Source organism: Streptopelia decaocto, assembly GCF_964273445.1.
Source record: "Streptopelia decaocto genome assembly, chromosome: 10".
Lineage (NCBI taxonomy): Eukaryota > Metazoa > Chordata > Aves > Columbiformes > Columbidae > Streptopelia > Streptopelia decaocto.
In genome coordinates, this window is record NC_138665.1 from 13,331,822 (window position 1) to 13,337,821 (window position 6,000).

The 6,000-nt window shown below is 44.0% G+C and overlaps 2 long non-coding RNA genes across 2 annotated transcripts in view; one reads left to right on the top strand and one right to left on the bottom strand.

Moving 5' to 3' along the window:
• LOC309444432 overlaps nt 1–1,198 on the bottom strand; it is a 20,428-nt gene extending 19,230 nt beyond the window's left edge. The window contains exon 1 of the long non-coding RNA XR_014185023.1: nt 1,113–1,198. This is a non-coding gene — a long non-coding RNA (uncharacterized lncRNA). The remainder of the gene's footprint in view (nt 1–1,112) is intronic.
• Nucleotides 1,199–3,465: 2,267 nt separating this feature from the next.
• Nucleotides 3,466–5,236, top strand: LOC309444214. The gene is made up of 3 exons (XR_014184968.1): nt 3,466–3,576; nt 4,618–4,746; nt 5,136–5,236. It is a non-coding gene; the product is annotated as an uncharacterized lncRNA (long non-coding RNA).
• The last annotated feature ends 764 nt before the right edge of the window (nt 5,237–6,000 follow it).

Consider the following 6,000-nt stretch of genomic DNA (forward strand, 5'->3'; position numbering starts at 1 on the left):
AAGCTAAAGTAATTGCTCCAAACAATAGACTTGCTAAACATCATCTTTGCATAGGAGTTTGAGACTCAGATTTTGTTGCTGAACTTTCTTGCCAAGACAAGTTTATGGTTCTTTGAAAAAACTGCCACTTCCAGGTATTTGTTTTGCTTTTTTTTTCCACTTGTGAATATGAAATCCTTCCATTTATCTGCCCAGGAAAATACAAGCTTCTCCTTAGTTGGTAAAAATCTCTTTTCCATGGGTACAGGTAGTTTTTAATTCTGCTGCCAGGAAAGATGATCATTAGCTGTAAAGCACTGCTCAATCCAAGTTTTGCTGAACAGAGAAGTTCTGACAGGAGACAAGAGGCCACACAGATGGGGCAGCAGGACCCGTGATGTCTGAACTGCCTTTTGTAGCAACTCCCAGCCCTCTGTCCGCAGCTCTAAAGGAGTCACCAGCCAGCACTGGCATTTCTCCTCTCTTGGCTGCTGACAAGCCTGACCCTGTTGTCTGAGATAACACCCCCACACGTTGCTGTAAGCTTGTGTCACCCCACCAAATACATAAAAATAGCTTCACTTGGGGATTAAAGCCCTGATTGCTGTGGGCAAACCCTTGCTTAGGAGCACATAAGACCAGGCTTCCTCCCGTGGGTGGGAAGGTGGTGGCAGGGAGACCCAGTCTCATGGGCAGAGCTGCAAAGACCCAGCCAGCTCAGCTGGCACCTGAGCTCTCAGAGCAGTATAACCAGTCAAGATTATACAAACACAGCTTTGCTCTGGAATGAGTTTTAGGTATTTCAAAGGCCAAGACAGATCTCCAGCAGATATTCCTCATGTTTTACCTGTTTTTATACATATGAGATTTCTCAGAGAACAGAGAATAGTCTCATGAAAGAGTTGCTAAAGAACCTTTCAGCCATAACATCCCAAAACTACAGGAAATGCTGGAATGGTAAATAATAAATATTTTCATAAAAGCAGGCTATATGTTGTACTATCTCTGTTATTGTCTGCAGCTGGCAGGCCCCACCTACAAGAGGTACTCTTAGATAGTACTCTTCTGTAATACTTTGTTGTTTGATAAGTATAGCCAAAGATCTGTGAACAGAGACAACTCTATGCACATACCTCTTCCCTGCTGCACACAGGTAGAAAACTTCAGCTCTGCTCCATGACATGCTGGTGCTGTGCCCCAAAAGAGCTGTACAAACACACCTACAGCTACATCACTGACCTGGAAAGGAGCAGAGATTTGGGGGAAGAACTAGCAAAAGAGAGTGGCTGGTGGCCTGTTCTGCTTTATAATGAGGTGCTGGAGATGCACGTTTCATAAACGGAAAGCCACAGGCACTGCTTTAATAACAACCAGCTCTTTGTAGCTACTTTCTGCTGTAGCTGGTTGCAATAAGTAACTGAGTGGGAAGCTCAGCTGAGGACTGTCATTAAGCTCTGGAGTTTTCTCCCACCTGGACCCAGAGCTAACTGGAAAGCTGGGGCAGACTGAAAGACCTACTGATGAACAGTGCTGATGGAAGGACTCTGTCCTGCACTTCACATGGAGGACATGGTGAGCAGGTCAAAAATGCTCCTGCAGGGCTCTGTGTTGCTTTGGGTCTCATGCAAAGCACCTCTCCTGGCTTGCAAATGGCATCCAGGAGAGGTTCAGCTCTAAAAAGAAGATAAAAGAGCTGCTTTCAAAGAGGAAATGTGCAAATTAAAGGTGTAACTGGATTAGGCTGTGAGTATAGCTTTCTTTGAGATTTTTTATGTCCCATGTGCTTAGTCTTGATCATACTCATTACAACAAGTACAGCCCAGGATTGTTTAAACTTGGAGCCAGGATGGTGGAACAAGAGCCTTTGGGCCACAGGGTCTTGTGGCTGCTGTGAGCAGGTTGGTAGGGAGGTGTCAGGAAAGCGACTGTGGCTTTGGGCTTTCTTCTGAATCACACATGCTATTTCAGGATGAACACAGGACAACAAAAATACACAAAGAAGTGACACTTCTGCTTTTGTATTTTTTTGGTTATTTTTAACACATTCTTGCCTGATGTGTTGTCCTGCCTCTTAATGTCTCTACCTTGTTGTAACTGGAAGATCCACAAAGACCCTCTGAGCACTGTTGATTCTGCCTGACACTGTCATCCAGAAAACGTATGAGATAATGCTCTGATTTGCAGATGCACAACATGCCAGGGCTAGCCACAGGGCAGACACCTACCCCTTTGCCCTCCAGAGCAGCTGCTGGGTACCCTCATGGGCATCTCTGCAGACCAGGACCATGGAGAAGCAGCTGATCTGCTTTGGAGTCTGTCCTTAGGGCTGCTTTAAGCAACAACAGGAAGATAACCAATGTCTTTGACCCATCCTGAGTAGGGTGGACTCCCATTTCGGGAGCTGCAGGTGTTTATGGGCACATGTCCTTTATTCATCCATTGCAAATGTGAATACTTGGACACATATTGCAGCTTCCTGAGATACTGCAGTTCTGCTGAGTTACAGCAAGTAATTGTGTGTGCTCTGAGCCCTCAGCAAATGCAAGTTAAAACTTATTATGGTGCTTTGCCTGGCTGCTGATCCTTGAACGTACACAGCTTGCTACTGAACCATTTCAGGCCCGCATTGCCAGGATCAGCACTTTGGTTTCTGTTTGTTTAGGAGCCTGTTGGGAGGTCACTGAGTACTGCAGTGTACTCACCTCCTCCCAGGGTAAACTCCTTACCCACTGTTCTAAATAAAGTGACATTTGGATTGAGAAGCTCATTTCTTTTTGTGGGGAAGCAGTTTGCACAGTAAACAAAGAGGGGAGAGAATAGATTCAGACTTCATTTATGTGAAGACATGGAAACTATAGATTACTGTTCTGCTGTCTCATTGCTTGAAATGACAGACTTAAAGGGTTTTTTACATAACATTCAAATGTTGTCTCTTGAGTCTGTATTTAGACACTTGTTCAAGTTTTAAAAGTAACAAATACCCAGAAACTCTTACTAAGGTCAGACAGGATGTTTCTGGGGTGAAGAGAGGACTAAGATGCTCAGTCTTCTTTTGTAAACAGACTAACTATAGAACAGTATTCTAACTTCTGGCTTGTTAATTTTTGTAGCTATAGTCTGGAAGCAGCTTCCTCTTCTGAGCTGACCTTGGAAAATGTGTTGGGAGTATCTTCTGCTTTCCATATCAGCAAATGTTATTTGCATCATAGACTCCTTTTTCCTTTTAAAGAAGAACAAAAAAACAACCAAATCATGTAGCAAAAAACTGCAAACTAAGAACTTTATTTCATATTTTCAAACTAAAATATAAGTTTTAAAATCTGAACCTTCTTTTCCACAGTGCAGATATTGTAGTGTTTCTGTGTTTAGCTGCCATGATTTGGTTAGTATAAGCCTGTGTAATGCAGAACAGTAATGCTGTCTCTGTGCCTTTGCCGTTGCACATACCAAGACTGTTAAGTGTTAAAATACTTCTTTGCTTTCACAGGAATAGTTCCTCAGTGCTCTGGGAAGGGATCAATCCAAGCAGTGGAGACAAGCTGGCTTGCATGCCTGACACTTGGACCCTGAACTGCCACATCTGCACCACTTGTAATGGTGAGTCCTGGGAGGAGAAGCTGATGCTGTTGAGGAAGAGCAGTGACAGGAGTGTCTTGCTGAGCCTGAGGCTCAGGGTAACGAGTCTCAGGGATACTTATGGCTGTCTCAGACAGCTGAATATACTCTGAGCCACATGAGCTACCTTCAGGGAGAGGAGCACACGGGATCAGGGCTGACACCGCATAGCTCCGCTGGTGGACGTCCCCAAGTGGGGAGGAGGAATAAGCCACCAAGAGCTCCCCATGCCACATTCCAGCCCAAAGCTCCATGGGCCTCTGTGCTCTTCTATGGGTGCCAGGCTAAAGTGAGGTCAGGCACCCTGGCCATCTCCTCACGGTACCGTGAAGGCCATGGCAATGCCTGAGCTGATCCCAAGGCCGGTCAGATGGCAGACCACTGTTTTGTTTTCTCTCCTGCACCGTCATCCCACATGCTTCTTCAGAAGGTCTCATAGCTACTGCATCAAGTCAATGTACAACCCAGTTTCAAAGAACTGGGTTCAACAAAGGAGAATCGCATTGGCAAGAACTAAGATAACCACCAAGTGTTCATCTCAGCCAATTAATTCCTGGCCTGTGCTGTATCTTTGTCAAAACAGTCCAGATCCAACAAAGAATGTTACCACAAACTAGTATGTTTTAGCAAACAGATTTTCCAGAGAATGTGTGTCAGAAAAGAAGCTCAGAGCTGCATAGCAAAAGCACAGTTCAACATTACTGGGGATGCTGCATCATTTTGTGATAGGATGTAAATAACTTTTCTCCTGCGTTAAGAATTTCACCCCAGAATTGCCATGTCACTATCCGATAGTTTTTGTGCTCCAGGTGTTAGGAACTGTATATTTGAAGAAAAATTCAGCTAACACAACCATCTTGAAAAGGTTGCTGGAATGAGCACTCTCTCTAGTCTTGTATGACTTGCTGCAAACCTACATGGAGTCCAGAGATACTCCAAATATTCTAGGATGTTCCAATGAACACAATGTTCCTACTTTCAGACTTGGCACATTTTATCTAGATGCAGTTATTACCTGCACAGGCTCATACCACCAACCTGACTGAGATGACCTGGCTCCTGAGAAGTCTTTGCTCACAGTATTTAGAGAAAAATCTGTCATCAGTGCTGCAGAATCCAGATCACTCCAGGAGTCCTCCCTTGCTCTTTGAGGTATGTGAAGAAAAGTCTCATTAACATTAATAATAATAAATTATGCAAGTCTTATTGCTATTAAAAGGAGGATGCTGAATTGGCAAGAATTCCCTGAGCCAAATAGATGGCACCACTCACACCTGGGAATGCTACGAATGGATGCATTCCAAGCAAAAGGAAAGGATACAGGATTACATGCCTTGGAAGACATTAATGTGGGCTGTACATCCTCACTGAGCAGCTCCTGCATCCAGCCTGCTGCAGAATGTTTTGTAAAAAAGCCAACATCCCCTCTCTCTGTTGTTATTAATGTGATGAAAAAATTTACCTTCTTTCTGAATTGTCTTAATTAGTACCTAGTTTCATTAGTAGCTATTTGCATCTTGCTTTCAATTTTTGCTTTTTAGGTCAATTTAAAAAGTGCTTGTACTTGAAAATGCATCCTCATGCAGGCAGACTGTGAGCAAGTCACTCTTCTTTCTTCTCCTGGATAAACAGACTCCTCAGTTCCATGTTCTCATGCTGAAGGTATGTTTCTAGATTGCAAGTAATTTTTGTGGTTCTCCCTTGAACCTCTTCCAAGCATTGAGCACCCTGGAATATATTTACATCAGAATGGGATGTGCTGGATTTTGTTTGCCTGCTTCTCCCCCTTCTACTCCCTCAGCTTCGTGGAACAAACTTTTGCTTCATATGCACAAGTGACGATCTTGAATGGATCTCAAGTTCAAATTACTATGAATTAATTTGTGTGAGAAAAGCTGTTTGAGCATGATCTGAGTCACTCGTATGCCTAGCAGGGAGCCATTTCTTTTTCTGAGGAGTTTCTACTGAAAAAGGGAAAAACATTTAAAAGCAAGACCTGAGGCTCACAATGAGGTTTCGGACTGCACCGGGGCAAGGTCTGGGTTTGCAGAAGTCTAGACAGCGGCCGCCACATCGTGCGAGGGTGGCTGGAAAGCACCGTGCCCTCAAACCAGAGCAAGACACCAGCAGTCAACAATTTGACTTTTTTTTTTTTTTTTGTCCCATTACCCAAGGAAATATTTGGGAACAAAGAAATTCACCCAGGTCTAATACATTGCCTACCTTGAGCACTATTTGTCAGCTCCTCTGTAATTTGCCCACTTTACTAGTAACCTGTTCTCAATTACACGTGTGATGGAACGTGTCAGGCAGCCACAAAACACCAGTGATGGGGTAAAGCTCAACTGCTCCTGTCTCAGCCCGTGGGGACTGATGACAACAGGCAGGGAGTGACTGCTCCAAACT